Source organism: Crocuta crocuta, unplaced genomic scaffold (assembly GCF_008692635.1).
Source record: "Crocuta crocuta isolate KB4526 unplaced genomic scaffold, BGI_CrCroc_1.0 scaffold299, whole genome shotgun sequence".
NCBI classification, from domain to species: domain Eukaryota; kingdom Metazoa; phylum Chordata; class Mammalia; order Carnivora; family Hyaenidae; genus Crocuta; species Crocuta crocuta.
In genome coordinates, this window is record NW_027532747.1 from 11,063,189 (window position 1) to 11,082,068 (window position 18,880).

At 42.7% G+C, this 18,880-nt stretch overlaps 1 protein-coding gene across 4 annotated transcripts in view; it reads left to right on the forward strand.

Moving 5' to 3' along the window:
• TTC7B (tetratricopeptide repeat domain 7B) overlaps positions 1-18,880 on the forward strand; it is a 252,850-nt gene that overhangs the window by 157,605 nt on the left and 76,365 nt on the right. The window lies entirely within an intron of this gene.

Genomic DNA, 18,880 nt, shown 5'->3' on the forward strand with positions numbered 1-18,880 from the left:
CTCTTCACTTTCGGAAATCAGTGCCGTGGCGAATTTTAAGTGGCTCAGCTTTGACTTTATTTCTGTGCCTCATCACCTCACTGTTTTTAATCAGTGCGTTTCAGCCGCTCTCCTTGGAAAATTGGTTCACGCATTTCCATTACAAACATTTCTTTGTCTTCAAGTGAAAAGGGCACTTCTCTTCTCCCCATCGAGAAAATTCTCATTATAATCCAGGAAACCTCTGACTAGAGATTTCTTTTGTAGATTCGGCTATTTGTGCAGAGTGAATTAAAGAGCTTTGCCGCAGTGTTTTACTTCATGCAGGCCTCACACTTGCTCTTTTGCACACCGAGTGTATTTCTGGATTTTATCCAGAGCTGGTTAGCCCAAGGAATCTTAACATGGTGAAAGCACTTTTAAAAGGACTAGGCCCTTTCCCCATCAGTAAAGTACACCCTGATGCAGTTGAATTCGGTTTCTCTCATCAATATTCATAAAGCGGCATTCCCTGCCTCCCACCCCAACACCTTCGTTAGACGTTAGTCTCCCGCGTGTGTCTCCTGTGTAGACAGCCTCGGGTGTCATCCAAGAGCAGGCTTATTAAACTAATAGCCACACCACACAGCGAGCAGTAAACAGTGGTGGCTAATATGGTAATGTTTCCAAGTGACAGCAGCTGACAGCCTTTTCAAGTAGAATAAGTAAGGAACAGCAGTAGAGATATTTGAAGAATGCAAGCCTGTTATTTTAATGTTAAGCTGTAAGCTCAAAAAAGCAAAGCATATGGCAGCAGGTCTGAGAGCAGCCGATGACTTGTTTGCTTTTTAAATATTTGTATTTCTTCCTATGTGATGGGAAACTTCTTCCCAAGAATACTTTGTGAAAAGTTGGGGCCAGATGTAGTTGGCACATCCCATGGTTCCTTTCCAACCTGGGTAAAACATTTCATCACCAACCTAAACAAGAACTATGTGGGCACCTGTCCCGAGCGCCGTATTATCTTTTTGTGACAAGCTTATCCCCGGCAGAACCGGAGACTCTCGGAAGCTTGGCAATGCCTCGCGTTTCTCCTGTCCCATCGGCCGTACCCAGACGGAGGACATGCTTGAAGTTTCCTCCTCAGTAACCTACCAGATGGAGGTGAATGCCCTTCCCACAGTTGGGCTTAGGCCTGGCTAACTGTTGGGCAGTTAAAGTGTTGAACAGAGCATTGATTTAGCCAGCCTCTTAGCCTGATGCAGAGAGTAATAGACTTTTTGGTCCCTGTTAAGCTCATTCAAGGTACTTAAGTGCCAACTTTTATCATTCCATGGCCACAGTAAGGAAAAGTAGTAGTTGAGCGACAGCCGCCCCTCCAAGGACGTTCAGCTTCCTTAGCTAGAGCGTTTAAGGCACTTGTACATGGTAATCACTCAGTAATTGCTAGGAATCCATCTTATTAGTATCACTAGTCCTTCTACAGTGTTCTCAGATATGATATTTGAGAATCCTTTAAAATGATTATTAAATATTGAGTAAAGGCAAAACGTTATTTATTAAATACATTTAAAATGGTAATACAGAGGCTCCTGGGTGGCTCAGTCGGTTAAGCGTCCAACTTCGGCTCAGGTCATGATTTCACAGTTTGTGGGTTCGAGCCCCGCATCGGGCTCAGTACTGACAGCTCAGAGCCTGGAACCTGCTTCAGATTCTGCCTCTCCCTCTCTCTCTGACCCTCCCCTGCTCATGCTGTCTCTCTCTCTCTCAGAAATAAATTTTTTAAAAAAATTTAAAAAATTAAAATGATAATACAACTAACATTTGTGCCCACTTCTTAGTTTAAGAAAAAGAAGATTAATTTTGCCTGTGAATTTCCTGTGTCCCTGTCTGCCCTATTCCCTTGCCTCTCTAACATCGCCAGACCTTAACTACATCCTGAATCCTATGCTGAGCGTTCCCTTGTGTTTCTGTACCATATATGTGTGCACTCCCAAAGAATGAAAATCTCTGGTTTTGCATATCTAAATAATTTTAATGGAATTGCACTGAGTATATCCCTATACTACTTGCTTTCATTGTGCAGCATCACGTCCCTGAGGTTCATCCTTACTGCTGGCAGTAGCAATTTATTCCTTTACAACCATAAGTAGTATTTTATTATATAAATATACCAAGATGTATTTTTCCAGTCAATTACAAATGGATATACAGGTTGTTTTCCGTTTTCAGCTATTATAAACAAAGCTACTGTGGATATTCTTTCTTTTTTTTTAATGTTTATTTATTTTTGAGAGCGAGAGACAGTGCACAAGTTGGGGCAGAGAGAGAGAGAGAGGGAGACAGAGGATCTGAAGCAGGCTCCGAGTTGTCGCGGGGCTCGAACTCACAAACTGCAAGATCATGACGTGAGCTGAAGTCAGACGCCTAACCTACTGAGCCACCCAGGTGCCCCTAGATATCCTTGTACGAGTCTCCCGGTGCACATGTGCAAGCATTGCTCTAGGCATTATGTAACAGTGAATTTGTTGGGTCATAGGGTATCTGCATCTTCCATTTTACCAAATAATTCCAAACTGTTTTCCAAAGGGGTTATGCCAGTTTACACCCCCCACCAGCAGTGCCCGCGAGCCCATGTGGCAGCATACACCAATACCCAGTGTTTCAGACTTATTTTTGGCAGCGTCGTTGCTGGTTAATGGTGTCACATCATGAATTTAAGTCACATGAGGTTGAACACCTTTGTATGCGTTTATTGGCCATTTAGCTTTTCTGTTTTGTGAAGTACAGGGAGAAATCTTTCTTCTTTCCTAATTGGGTTGACTTTTCATGCCAATTGGTGACATTTCTTTATAGATTATGCTTATAAGTCCTTTCCTTGGTTACATGTGTTGCAAAAAATCTTCCACCAATCTGTGACTTGTCTTCTAATGAACAGAAGTTCTTATTTTTAAAGTGATTGAATTTATCAATCATTTCCTTTATGGATTGTACTTTCTGCATCTTGTTTAGAAAACCTTACTTTCCCTTCTCCAGGGTCACGAAGATAAGTCTCCTAAGTTATATTCTAAGAGCTCTCCTGTGTTACCTTTCACACTTAAATCTAAGGGTCCATCTGGAAATGCTTGTGTTATGTACGTATGGTGTGAAGGATCTAGTGTAATTTTTCCCTCTATGGACCCCCACCTATCTTGGCATCATGTATTGAAAAGATTCCTTTCCCTGTTGCTACACAGGTCCATTTTTGCCTTACATAAAAAGCCCATATTGGGGGAAGGGGGTCCTATTTCTGAGCTTTCTATTTGGTTCTTTCAGTCAATATGCCCATCTATGTGTGATTCCCAATCTCTGCACTCTTACAACTTTATTATATGTGGGATAAGTTTGTCCCTATATCTTCCTCTTCAGGAGTGTTGTGGCTATTCTCAGGGCTTTGAGCTTGCATATACATTTTTTTCCCTAGAGAGAGAGCACGTGCAAGCAGGTAAGAAGGGCAGAGGGAGAGAGAGAGAGACTCTTAAGCAGGCTCCACGCCCAACATGGAGACTGACTCAGGGGTCAATACCATAGCTCTGGGATTATGACCTAAGCTAAAATCAAGAGTCTGACACTCAACTGAGTGAGCCACTCAGGTGCCCCTTGCATATAAATTTTTGAATCAAGTTTGTCAAGTTCCAAAAACAAAAACAAATCTATTGAAATTGCACTTAACCTAATAGCTCAGTTTCAGGAGAATTATATATTTATGACAGTTGGTTTTCTAATCCATGGCCATTATATCTAATTATTTACGTCTTTAAAAATACTTTTTAATGAACTTTTATGATTTTTCTTATAAATATTTTCCCCATTTTTTACTAGATTTATTCCTAATTACTTGAAAAAATTTCCATTTGTATACACTATGTATGTAGCATTTTTTCTTTATCAATTTGCTGTCTATTTGTTGCTAGTGTGTAGAAAGGCAGCTAATTTTTGTACATTCTTCTTGACCCAACAACTCAGCTAAACTCTTGTTACTTCTTTTTTTTTTTTTTAATATTTTTATTTATTTCTAGGAGAGAGAGAGAAAGACACCGTGAGCAGGGGAGGGTCAGAGAGAGAGGGAGATCCAGGCTCTGAGCTGGCAGTCAGCACAGAGCCCGACGCGGGGCTCGAACCCACGAACCGCGAGATCATGACCTAAGCGAAAGTCGGACGCTTAACCGACTAAGCCACCCAGGCGCCCCTAAACTCTTGTTACTTCTGACAATCTATATATATATATATTACTTTGGAATTTCTGTATAGACAATGACTTTTATCTGAAATAATTAAAATTTAGTTTCTTTATCTCTAATCCTTCAGCTTTTTTTAAAACTGGCCTTACTGGGCCTTCAGTATAGTTGAATAAAACTTGTTCAGTATTTTGCCATTAAGAATTATGCTTTTTACAGGTTTGTTTATAGATATTATTTAGGAGGACAAAGAACTTTTCTTCTTCCTGGCTTGCTAAGGGTTGAGCTTTTTAAACCCATGAATTGATATTGAATTTTATTAAATGCTTTTTCTGTATTTACTGAGATGATTGTATGATTTTACTCCCTTTAATCTGAATGTTATATTAATTGATATTTTTAAATGTTAAATTAACTGCATTCTTGGAATAAGCCCAATTTGATCATGACGTGTTAGCTTATTTCAATGGATTCAGTTAACTAATTTGTATTTTTATTTATTTTTATTTTTTATTTCTCTAAATGTAAATAAAATATTAGTTATCAGTTCCAAGTAATATTAATGCAAAAGATGTTATGAAATTATATGAGATGAATTGCTATAGGTGATGAGTTAGTCGGTTGACTAATTTTTAAAGGAACATTTATATTTATATTCACGTGTAAAATAGCTTGTAATTTTTCTTTCTCATTGTACACTTGTCGGGTTATGGCATCAAGATTAGGCCAGCCTCATAAAAGGAGTTGGAGTCATTTTTGTGTGTGTTTTAGGCTCATTTGTGTAAGATTGGAATTACCTGTTTCTAGAATAATGAGTTTTGGTCGAATTTGCCTATAAAACCACCTGGGGCTGGTCGTTTTTCTATGGAGAGACTTCTGATACTTTCAAAAAAATAATTTGGGGATTGGCAAGTTTTCTACTTTACAAAAAGCATAGAGACTGAAATATACAACATATAATAATACAATATATAACATTTCATCGCAATATTAAATTTCCTTGCCATAAAGTTGTTCACGTTTTTTTAATTATCTGTTTATTATCATATTGCACCTATGGTTAAGTCTTTTCCATTCCTAATACTGTGTAATGTGCTTTCTTTTTAATTTTCTTAAGCAGCCCTTCCAGAAATGTGTCTGTTACATTGATCTTTTCAATGAACCCACTTTTTTTTGGTCTCAACGGTATTTTTACTTTGTCTTTCATGAATTTCTGTTCTTCTGTTCTTCTTTTTCTTCTGTTTTCTTGGAGTTTGTTCTGTTTTGCTTGGTTTTCCTTCTTCATCTTTTAAGTTGGTGTTTAGTTCATTATTTGTTTTGTCTTTCTTGTTTTCTGACATAAACATTTAAGACTAAAAAATTCCCACCAAGTGCTGCTTTAGTTGGGAGACCACGATTTCAATATGTGAAATTATCATTATTTCTTTCTAAACAACTTTAAATCTCCATTATTCTTATTTGACTTGTCAGTTATTTTAGAACTGTGTTTTAGAATCATCACGTTATATGGTTTTTTCCCACTTGTCCTTTGTTAATGTGCTTTTAGTAACTTCATTGAATTGTGTTCAGAGGCCACAATCTATATAAACTTGAAATGTGGTGAGACATTTTTTTATGGCCCACTGTGCGGTCACTTATAAATACTCCACATGTGCTTGAAAAGAATGCTTTCTGTATCTGGAGGTACATTTTTTTATATTTTTACCTATTTCATATGTGTATGTATTAGATTAAGCTACTAATTACACTATTCAGATCTTCTGCATTCTTACTGATATTTTTTGCTTACTTAATTGATCAGTTGTTGAGCACAGATATGATGAAATCTGCCGCTGGGATGGTAGATTGTCTTATATTTCACCACATAGTTATAGCAATGTTTGCTTTATATAGTTGAAAGCTGTGCTATAAGGTGCATATAAATTTAGAATTGCTTGTCTTCCTGGTAAATTCAGCCCTTTATCATTATGTAATAAGTTACATAATTCATTTTGCTTCAGAATCGAGTTTGTCATGCTATACACGCATCCACATTTATCTAACATGTGTGTACATATACTCATACATAGGCAGCGTGCGTGTGTTTGAGCACACGTGCTTAGAGTATCTGTCTTCATTCTCTTACCTTGAATTTTTTATATTCTTATGTTTCAGATTCACTCTTGTGCTCAATATATATAGCTAATTTTTTTTTTTTTAACTGAGGCTGACAGTCTTATCTGGAACATTTAGTTCATTTCCATTTACTGTAGATACTGGTATTTGTGTCGGTATCTTCTACCTCATTTGTGCCTTTTCTTTGTCCTGCCCTTTTTTTTTTTGTAGGTTACCCTCTCTTTTCCTACCTTCTTTTAGGTTAATTATGTTTTTGTTATGTATTTTTTTCTTACTAATTCGGAAAAGAAACATTCTGTTTTGGTTGTTGTTTAGTGATTATCCTAGAAATTTTAGTGAGGGTCTGTTGCTCGCACACTTTCTCAGTGTGTGTCTGAAAATATATTTGGCTTTACTCTTGAAAGAGATTTTCCAGGGCGCCTGGGTGGCTTGGTCGGTTAAGCGTCCGACTTTCGCTTAGGTCATGATCTCGTGGTTCGTGGGTTCGAGCCCCGCGTCGGGCTCTGTGCTGACTGCCAGCTCAGAGCCTGGAGCCTATTTCAGAGTCTGTGTCTCCCTCTATCTCTGACCCTCCCCTGCTCACGCTCTCTCTCTCTCTCCCCTAGAAATAAATTTAAAAAAAATTTAAAAAAAAAAAAGAAAGAAAGAGATTTTCCAACTAGATATATAATTCTAGGCTCACATTTTATTACAGCACAAATGATCTTGCTCTCCTCTTGTAGTGGTTGAGAAGTCAACTGTTTGTTTAATTTCATATCATTTTAAGATCATCTGCCTTTTCTCTCTGGCTATTCTTAATTGCCATTGTTGCTGGCAGCATACATTTTCACTATAATACAGCAAAGAGTGGCTTCTGCTCAGATTCCTTGGGCTTACTTAAATGGTGGATTGGTATTGTTTGTATTGTTTATCATTTCTAGAAAAGTCTCAGCTATTATTTCTTCAAATACTTCTTCTCTTATAGATAGCTTATAATTGGGTCTTCCTTTTTTATTTAGTCTGATAATTCCTGCCCTTTGTCTTAGTGTTTAGTCCATTCACATTTAATATAAGTATTGGTATGGTTGGATTTATGTCTACAGTTTCTGTATGTGTCTTCTCTTATTTTGTTCCTCTTGTTCCAACTTCTTTTTCTCTTGAAAAATTAGTTTTTAAAACTCTTTATTAAATACCTAAACAAAAGAATGACAAATTATTTGCTGATTATGTATAATATGGCTTGTTTGTTTATTTATTTATTTATATATTTTAAGAGAAAGAGAACACTCACACAAGCAGGAGAGGGGGCAGAGGGAGAGGGAGAGAAAGAATCCCAAGCAGGCTCCGCACTGTCAGCACAGAGCCCGACACGAGGCTCGATCTCAGGAACTGCAAGATCATGACCTGAGCCAAATCAAGAGTCCAACGCTCAACCGACTGAGCCACCCCAGTGCCCCAAAATGTCTTTAACACATTGTAAGTTTTTCCCCAAATAAAATCTAACAAAGAACACATTTTCCTATTGAAGAATATTTGTAGATTCAGGTAGATCCATTACCTAAGGTGCTTAGTAAAGGAGCTTTGATATTTCTCCTTTTGAAATATGGCTTTGCAAAAATTTCCTGATTAATGAGTACACTTGACTTGGTAGTTTTCCACATTGGCCCAAGAAGGTAGAAGGAGGTGCCAGGTGATGTTTGGAGCAGTTGTCTCTGTGGAGGATGGTGGGGCAGCCTGTCTGCCAGGGTCTTGGTCAGCCCCTCACAGGCTTTGTGTTTCGGCCATGGGGATTCATTTTTAGATTAAAAAATGGGGGNCGCTGTCTCTCTCTCTCTCTCTCCTAGAAATAAATAAAACATTAAAAAATTTTTTTTTAAAAAATGGGATGAAAGCTGACGATTTGCTCCTTCTTGTCTTTGGAAAATATATCAGATAGTATCCTACTTACAGTGGCATCTGAGAACTTTAGTGTAACTAAAATGTTTTCTTCTGATTCACCCAGCCTGACAGTGGCTGCTAAGGGCCACCGCCACTGCCAGGTTTAGCTTCTTGCCCTGAGACAAATGGTGGCTGTGCAGCCTGAAATTGTTATTTCATTTGAATTTTAATCTTTCTTATTTCAACCACAAATGTGGTTTGTGACACAAAGCATAAGAAAGCCATTTTTAGAACCAACCAAGGATACAAATCCAAGTGGCATCATTAAGGTGTGTGGACAACTCTCTTAAGTATGTTTCCTTTACATTGTATTTTATTTATTTTTGAGAGAGAAAGAGCATGCCAGTGGAGGGAGGGGCCGAGAAGGAGGGAAGGAGTAAGAATCCCAAGCAGGTTCCATGCTCAGTGCAGAGCCCGGACTCAGGGCTTGATCCCACAACCTTGGGATCATGACCTGAGTGGAAATCAAGAATCATACACTCGACCAACTGAGGCACCCAGATGCCTCCAATATGTTTTCTGACGCGAAACTTTGATACATGAGAAGGTATTGACACAAATCCTTGGTTACCTGACCAGAAGACCACCAGCTCTTCTAAACACTGTGCTGTGGGTGATCTTATACCCTCGCCCATGTGAGAGATCACATTTCTTTTTACGCCAATGGGAACTAACTGCATGGAAAGCAGTGGACATATATAACATTTATTCATTCACTTAACAGTAATAATTATTAGCATTTATACTAACAGTTATAGGCAACTCTTATCAGCACATTTTAAATTCATTTATTAACACATTCTAAACTCATTTGATCATGGTAGGTAGTGTTATCACCCCCATTTTACAGATAAAGAAATCGAGGCACAGAAAGGTAAACTAGTTTGTCCAAAATCACCTACCTCATTAGCCGCCTGGTCATGACTTGAACACAAGTGATCTGGCCTCATCATCTGTGCTCTTAACCACTGCCTTTGAAGCACTGAGTTCCTACCACCTTACGGGTGCCATGCGAGGTGTAGGAAGGCTTTCATGAGTAAGAGAAAGACAGCGTGTGCTTAGAGCTAGCAATCCAGATGGATAGGATTTTATGCTTTCTCCCCTGTCAATCTTATCAATAAGCTGGAAAACATGGTTAGGACCATCTTTACTTGAGTGGAGCATATATCTGGTCTAAAAAAAATCATTTCTTGGCAAGTAAGGCTGTCTCTTCCTCACTGTGTCTCACTTACACTCAATGTAAGTTGAAAGATGATATTGAGTAATGTTTTGATGTAGTGATTACTGAGAGGCCAGGTGCTGTGGGCTATTCTTATGCCTGAGCTGAGTGATGGAGTAATGAACATGCCCATTAAATTTGCACTTGATAGAAAGTTGGGCCACGAAGAAAGAGATTGTTCTTCTCATTAATGTAGAGAAATAATCCATGGAAACTTGAAGGATGTCCGAGAGGGAATAAGTGCAAGGTAACCCACCCAGGGATGCCCACCCCCAGATACAAGCTGGAGAGGAGGATCTTGGGACAGAAGAAAGTGGGTGGCAGCCTCAAAGACACCATGGATCAATGTGGAGCAGAGTCAGCGGTGCAGTAGCTTACTTAGAATCAACTTTCCACAACCAAAAAACAATCTGAACAAAAAAATGGGCCAAGGAGCTTCAATAGACATTTTCCCAAAGTAGATATTTAACTGGCCAATAAGCACATGAAAATATTTGCAGCATTGCTGATCATCAGGGAAATGCAAATCAAACCTACAATGAGATACCACTTCATATGCATTAGGATGGTTGTTATTAAAACACACATGCACACATACTGACACCAGAAAAATCACAAGTGTTAGTGAGGATGTGGAGAAACTGGAACCCTTGTGTGCTGCCAGTGGGAATGTAAAATTGTGCAGCCACTGTGGAAAATAGCATGGCAGTTCCTTAAAAAGTTAAAAATAGAAATACCATATGATCCAGCAATTCCACATCTGGGTAAGTGCTCAAAAGAATTGAAAGCAGGAACTCAGATACCACACACTCGTGTCCACAGCATCATCCTTCACAATAGCTAAAGACGTAGAAGCAACCCAAGCGCCAACTGATGAATGAATGGATAAACAACATGTGATACATACGTATGGTGGAATATTAGTTAGCCTTAAACAGGAAGGAAGATCTGACATAAGCTACCACATGGATGAACCTTGAGGGCATTGTGCTCAGTGAAATAAGCCAGATGCGAGAACACGAATACTGTGTGGCTACTTTTCTGTGAGGTTCCCGGGACAGTCAGGATCACATGGGACAGTCAGGATCACAGAGGCGGAAAGCGTGATCGGGGTTGCCAAGGGGCTGGGACCAGGGGAGCATGAAGAGTTATCATTTGCTGGGTACGTAGCTTCAGTTTTACAAGAAGAAAAACGTTCTGGAGATGGATGGTTGTGATAGTTACACAACAGTGTGAACATATTCTGTATATGCCACCAAACTGTACACTCTGAAATGGTAGATTTTATGTTATGTATATTTTACCACAATTTTTTTAAAAAATCAGCTTTCCAGCCTCTCTCCCTGTTGACATATGTGGTGGTAGGAGGGTCTCCGCATTCTTGGGAGGTTGAGACGGATGCCTGGTGGCCCTTCCACCCTTGGACTCTCTGACGCTGGGTTACAAAGCCACGGTTCTTCTGGGAGGGGCTTGCTGAGGCGGGGAAGTGGCCCCCGCTGTGCCGGCCCATTGACATAATCTTTCTGTGATGTTCTGGTCTATGGTGTTGCAGTAAATGTAGATGCTTGTTAAAAGAGACAGAATACCCAAAAGGCAATGAAAAATGGCTTAGAAAATGAACATTGAGCTTGTGAGGCGAGGGTGAAGGAACTGGGAAAGAGGAAATGGGGGAGAAACGGGTCATGAGAAGACCCCCACTCCAGGACTAGGGATGGCCTTGTCCTCAGATTGGGAGTGGGGCTGGCCCAAACTCTGCTCCCCCAGTCCTGAGTCCCCATGGGAGTATCCTGCTTCCTTTCCAGAGAGTTCCTCTTGTCTTGGTTATTTCAGAGCGTGCTGGAGAGAAGGCCTTCAGGATGCCGCTCTCTCATCAGCCAGGAGAGAGAGCTCCTTGGGAGGCCTGGCAGCTGGGAGAGGCCAGGCCAGGGCGGCCCCTCCCCGCAAAGCCGTCTAGCCCCAGTGGTGGCGTGCACAAGGTTTATTTATTCTGGAGCTTTTCAAGATCACAAGTTCTTCTAGGTACCTTATACAACAAGTCAAAGTATTCAGTGTCATCCTCAGACTTCATGCAGTGTTTCCTGAAACCTCTAGACCCCTCACGCCTAGCCCTGTGGGTGGCATGCTGCACACATTAATACACGTTTGTGCAGTGCGTGCTTGAAACCGATGTGTTGGAAGTCATTCTGAGCCCACTAGTCGAGAACACTATTTGTGAGGTTAAGGCAAGTTTGCACGGTCTCTTGCCAATCAGATGACGACCGATATCCACCCCCACTCAGTTATTTCTGCTTGAGCACCAACCCCCAAGGCACCTTGTTGATTGGTATCGGGAGTGACTTGTCCCCCTTATTCTGGTCCTGGTATGATGATTACACCTTGTGAAGGAACTTATTGTGGGAACTTCTTTTGATTATGGGAACAGACATCGTGTCTCCAGCAGGTCCTGTTTCCCTCGATACTTCCCTTGAGCTATGAACAGGCTAATGACCCTTACCCATAAAAGATTGACCTTTATACGTGTACAATTCTGTTTCTATGGTTGCGTTAGTCCAAGAGGTTCATACAGCTCAACATGTAAATCAACTAACCAAAAATGTCTCTCACGCCCTAGCTATTCAAGAAATCATAAAACTAGACACAAAGGTAAATGTGCTCGAAGAGCCTATTCTATGTATTGGAAATGAGCTAAACTCTTGAAAGGTACAGTTGGCTCTCTGGTGCCATAAGGAATATAACTGGAATATCAAGTCTTGCCCGGAGACAAAGAGCCTACCTTAGGGAGAAGGAACAGATAAGGGCAGAACATAAGTTACTACATATACCTTTGCTAACTGGTGATGTATAGCAACCCCTTCCCTAAGGCCTACATTCCACAAACACCTTCCCTTCCCCTGGCAGCTGTGATGAGCTGTGATGAATAAGAGTATCTACTACTTAACCTATGACTTAATCTTAGCGTTATTAAAATGTTTATATTATCCTGTTTTTCACTAAGAACACCCTGTTATTTTCTTAGTTACTCAACCTCACCAAAATTGGGGCAGTTCTGCACTTTTTACTTCTGTAAAACCTGTTTCTGTACATTTTCCAAAACATCTTATCATAGAGAGCTATCCATTGTAAAAATTCCATTTTCTGATGCCATGTTAACATTTGACCTATAAATAAAGACACCAAAACTGACACGACAGAGATGCCTGCCTGGTGATCAGAGAGAATCTTGGGGCTCTCTCACTCCCTTCCCTCGCCGACACCGTCCATCCTTCGGGGACCCCTGGACCTGCTGGAGCTAGACTCCGGCACCAATGACCTTGTAGCCTTAGCTCCAGCTAAGCATGTGTCTCCCTGTGTTTCTTCCATTGTCCATTTCGGTTTTAATCTGCCAGGTTCTGTCAAATGATGATACCTCCTTACTGCATGTGGATTATATAACACACCTGCTAGTTTACCCAGCCAACTGTGCAAAAACTGTCCACCCGTCCAAATACAAGTGAATGTCAGTGCATTCACAGGGGTATTTTTGCATTTTACAATCATGAAAATGTTCTATCTACTATGTGTTTATTTTTTAAATATAATTTATTAACAAATTGGTTTCCATGCAACACCCAGTGCTCATCCCAACAAGTGCCCTCCTCCATGCCTTATCACCCACTTCCCCCTCTCCCTCACCCCCATCAACCCTCAGTTTGTTCTCAGTATTAAAGATTCTCTTATGGTTTGCCTCCCCCCGCCCTCCATCAACTGATGAATGGATAAAGAAGATGTGGTTTATATATACAATGAAATACTACCTGGCAATGAAAAAGAATGAAATCTGGCCATTTGCAGGAACATGGATGGTACTGGAGGGTATTAAGCTAAGTGAAATAAATCAGTCAGAAAAAGGCAGATACCATATCTTTTCACTCATATGTGGATCTTGAGAAACTTAACAGAAGACCATGGGGAAGGGAAAGGGGGGAAAAAGCTACTATTTGTTTAAAAACAAAACACAACAAAAGTCCCTGAGAGCAAAGAAGACAATCTCCATGTTTATCCCATAAGAATGTTTGTGGGTGTCCTGAGCTGGAAACAGCTGCTTGGGATCAGTAACCCACCTACAGATGATCCGATTACCTGTCCTTTGAGCAACCCCCCCTCCCCAGTTAAAGGTTAGAGAGCCCCCACTTTCTACCACGGCCGAGGAAGCCCGTCACTGCCTTCATGCCGCTAACAGTGCCGAGTGAAGAATTACTCTGGAACGTACCAAGCACCTCAGAAGAAACAAAGATCACCACTGTGACCCCCGCCACGCACACTGTTGGAGAGCAGGGCTCCCTGCTAAAGCTGCACCCCCACGGACAAGGGGCCTGCTTCCGGTCTCCTGGGTACCGCTGAAGCAAAGCCAAGCAAGACAAAACCCAACCCTTCATGATGCACTGAGAACACACAGGACGGAAAGACAGAGAATGTGGGACATGTGAAACAGGCCAGGATTCACAGCAGCCGGTTTCTGGTACAGGGACTTCAGGTCCCTTTTTGCATCTAATGCCAGAGGGATGGATGCATTGTCCACCTCGGGTCCCAAAGAGCTGGCTCAGCTTCCCAGACCCCTACCAGATGTCTCCCTTTCTGGCTACCATCCTGACCTTGAGTGGAGGGTGCCATTTCTGTATTGCAGATCTTCGTGGATTCCTTTGTCTTCGTCACATCTGGCGTGGGCTCTTCCCCGTCTAGTCCATGTGACTGGAGGATTCCCATTTTTTGACATCCGCCATTGTCCACTGAAATGGACCCACATGTCTCATTTCTGCACGTGAGCTCCCAGCTTCAGACCCTGGAATACAGAGAAATCAGGGCCGTGGGAGCCAAGTCCGAAATAAAGACAGGGAAATCCTCTAGAGAGATGGCCTCTGGGGAGTGGGCAGGTCAGTAGACTTGCATCCAGTTCACTCCCTCCCCCATTTTAGACATGACCGATGGCTTTGTGGTTCAGAGAAAATGGATTATTTTTTCCTAGCCAGATCGTTTAATGGCAAGACTTGCTTTCAGCTATTTCCTGTCCACACATTTACTTCCTCGATGGCCACTGTGCCGAAGTCACTTGCTTGCCGGCTTGCTTATAACAAAGCAGAGGACGGCTCTCCCACTTCCACGGCACCCCCCGGGCCCCCCACACCACCCAGTGAGACAGCGCTCAGGAAGGGGCCCTGACTGTTCACGTTGGTTCTCTGGTGCTTCGTGGATATCCACTTTGTGGATAGTGCAATGGCTCCCTCCTGAAACATGCCAAACTCACACACTGGAGGAGGTCTTTGGAACATGGCCACTGTGGTTCGAGGGGCGTTTTTAGCTCACCCTGGCCATGTCATTTCCAGTTTGGCTGCTGGTATAGGTCACTGGCCTAAGTTGAGATTGATGAATAACCAAAGCGGGAGCAAAAAATGAGCCAAACCGGGGTTTCTTGAGGTGATTTATTTTAGCTAAATATGTCAGTTGTTTGTTTGTTCTAAAAATACAGCTAGAAGGATGGGGGAGTATTCCAGATTGTTGACACTTTGACTGAAATGAGAAGCGAAATGTAACTGATAGGGGATCTAACAGGAGTTCCTGCCTGTCATAAAGAGGAGGCTGGATTAGGATACCGAGAGGCGCGGTCGGATCCTCCCAGATGGCGGGACGCTCCGCAGCTCTGTCCCTTCCAGCAGCCTCCCAGCTGGGGAAGAGGGGCGGCTAAGTCTGTAGAGCGAGGCTTCTGCTCCTGATACTAGAGTTTGTGAAATAAGAGCGGTGCCGCTTTTCCCAGGAACCAGCAGACCTGGGTGCCTGGGCCGGGATGACAGCAGGGTGACAGCAAGGCCAGTGTGGGGGAAATGCTGAAATGACCTCCCAGACAGGCTGGCGCATTAGGCGACATCTTGAGCACCCAGGGACCTTAAAAGTGGTCAGATCTTTAGAACTTGCTTAGTGGTTAAAAACTCCCGGACAGAAGTTTGCCAGTGAGCCACCCCAGGGCCAGCTCAGGCTTTCTCCCTAGATGAGACGCACTTACGAGAAGACCCGCACTCTTCACACCCTCCTTTGGTGGTTGTGTTGTGCTTTGGGTTTTGTCAAGGAAGTCAGCTACTCAGATTTGACCCCTGAAAAGCTTATAAACCAGGGGTTTCTGTCTGGCAGCCTGGGAGCTGACATTCGCTAGCAGAGCTCCATTAAGTCAGTACACATTTTAAAAATGCTTGGATTTGATTACCTCTTGGGTAGGCAGGCACAACTCCAAACACTCCCTGACATCTTGAGCTCAGCTCCTATTTAGTTGCCTGGTTGTGGGAGACGTTGGAGTTTTCTGTCCCTCAAGAGGACCCACAATGGCGGCGGATGACTGCTCAGTGCCTGCAGACTCAAGGGTGACAATGAGAATGTGCCCCCGGGGTTGGTACGCTGACCCTCGCTGCAAAGACCCTCAGGAAGGACCTGGACAGGGTTATAGTGCAGCCATCAGGAAGCCGGCCTGGGAATTCCTCCAGAAGGAAGCAGAAGCATTGTGCAGAAGATCATGGGTAGGGGTCCCCTTCATTTGTGAGCATAACGTGAGTGGTTGATCAGAATTCCCACTGAATTCAAGAATAAAATGCTCCCATAATTGCTACTGGAGTGAAATAAACACAGGCAGGCTTTCCTAAATGTAGGGGCTCTGGGAACACTTTGCATCGGAGGTCTTTAAAACAATTAGCTGTTTGAAAGTTAGGATGGAGAGTTATAAAGCAGAGTGGTGGCCCTTGAACTTCAATTTGCACACAAATCACCTGCGAGTGGTGTTACCTGAAGACTGATGCGCTGGGTCGAGGATGGGGGGCTGTTCTGCGCTCCTCACACGGTCCCAGGGCTCACTGCAGCTGCCTGCCCCAGACCACACTGAGTAACAAAGCAATAGGACCACTCAAGGCCTTTTCCAGTTTTGGATTAATTGGAAAAAAAAAATTTTTTTTTTTTGGTAACAAGCCAATGAACAACGTGTCAGTACAGCAATTAGGTAAGCCAAATGGTCAAAGAAATTGTGCATTTCCCATTTAACAGTTGAATAGATAGATCATTCATTCAGGTGACATTTATTGAACATTTACCATCAGTGAGTCCTCAAGCAGTATATGACGTCTAGTGGGAACAGTCACATGAACTGGTTTCTTACCACCCATCCCTTCCAGCTGTTGTCAGAGAACCCTCAGGAACGGTTTGAGGGCTTGGATCCGGGGCCCGCACCGCTGTAAACCCATCGTTCCCCCNAGGGTCTTGATTTTCAGTGATAGTGAGTCAGCCCAGGCTCAGGCCTTCTGAGATGGACCTCTATGGAAGCCCAGCCAGGAGAGGCTCCAAGACCAGAAATATTGGTGACAATGAAGTGAATTAGATTTCCTCCTTGAAAGCCACATCGGAGCCTGGAAGAAACCTCTCATTCCCCTCCGAGGGGTTGGTTAGATTTATTTCATGACATCCCTCTGCCTGATCAGCATTGGGCTCCCTCCTCGATCCTTTCAGACTTCGTTCCCAGCTGACTCATCTGGCTTCAGATTTCCATCTTTCTTCCCCCAGTCACCACATACTTTTGGCACATCTCTTTTGATTCCTCTTGCCATTCTCATCTGGGGCTGCCAACCCATTTTCTCAATTTAAAATTTAATTTCAACATACCTTGTACCCCCTTCCCCCTCTCTCCTCTACCCCTGGTGACAGATTCTCACTTTCTTTCAGGTGTTTGGCAGGCAGCCTGACTTCAGCTCTCGGATCAGATTCCCTGGAAGTGAGGGACGGGGACGGTAGTCGAGGCCGCCATGGCCATTGCGCCACTTGGGCAGATACCACGTGCTTTTCTTCACAGCTGTTTCGCATCCCTGCCTACACTCAGCAGATAAACAAAGAGCGTGCTGGGCCCCAGAGCATTCAAACACAGACCAGCACAAAATACCAAATGTTCAAGGTTCCCGTGATTTTTATTCTGAGTCAGCTGCCTTGAATACCGCATTTACAGATCGGCTAATTAGTGTGGGTTTTTGTATATTAATATGCATGTTTCCTCCCTGATGCACTTAATGAGTGCATTTTTTATCCTGCCAAATAAGGTTGGAGGGAATTATTAATTTAGTATTTCTCTAAACTTTTCTCATTTACTTTCTTTGAGAGTTCTTCACTGGAGAGTTTTGTAATGCATACTAGATTCCAGAATTTAGAAATACCTACCCCTTTACCTTGGGCCCTGGCCTTATATCCCAGATTCCAGACACCATGCCTACACTTGAGAGGTTGTCCGTCTGCCTGCCTAGAAGGCCCTTCCCCAGCGTCCCCTGCAAGGGTCCCACTTCTTTGTGGTTTTCCATGAACCCCAGGCAAAGTGTTCTTCCATTTGTGCTCCCGCAGAACTTTGTCCGTATATCTGTTCTTCACATATCATGTGTCTGTACGTAACACTAGACCGTGAGGGAACATTCCGTGTCTTAATTCCCCTTTGTAGCCTTAGGGGCGTCATAGGCACTTTGAAAATGACTGACAAGGGGCTGGGGGTGCTCAGTCAGTTAAGCGTCTGACTTTTGGTTTCAGCTCAGGTCATGTTTTCACAGTTTCGTGAGTTCAAGCCCCACATGGGGCTCTGTGCTGGCGGCGTGAAGCCTGCTTGGGATTCTCTCTCTTTGCTCCTTCCCCGCTTGCACTGTCTCTGTCTCTCTCAAATAAAATTTTTAAAAATAAATAAAAATATTTTTTAAATGACTGACTAAAGGATAAACAAATTTGAATTCGTTATCAAGTACATTGACATATAGGTGGTCAGCTGTACAAATATGGATGAATTAACAGATTACAAAAAATATTTTGTATGTGTAAGGTGCCTGAGGCTGGGGGTCATGGATGGTGTCAGACAGTGGGATTTTCACAGTTGGGAGTGGGAGAGGACTTTCACACCAGAGAGAGGGGACTTCCAGGCCAGCAGATGCAACACCCTGAGCGTAGATGGGAGTTGTGAGGGTCTATCATGACCCCAAGAGGAGCATCTGAGGTCTGGGACTCCTGGGAGTGGGGGCAGACAGGACAAAGTTAAGCTGGAATGGTCCACTAGAGGCGAGGGTCTAGTGGTTGGGGGCAGTTTCCAGGGAGTCAGGAAAGTCCTCCCGAGGATGACCATTAGACATTAAACCTGGCCCTGATAAAACACCACTTTGATACCTTCCCTAAAGTACCCCAGGAAAAGTCACAGTGCCACGTGCCCCCAAGCTTCACAGGGGATTATATCTTCTTTCTAAATCCTGCACTAAGCCAAACACAGGTGTTATTTCAAGAGGTATCTTGGGAGTCTTAAAAATTTCCAAAAATAGGGTAAAATATTATGTCTGTTAGGTTCAGTGGAAAGTAAAGCCTTGAGTAACTGAGTCCTTCAGATGACTAGAATTTTATATGCACTGGACTTTGGCGTGAAGGAGGCAAGGCA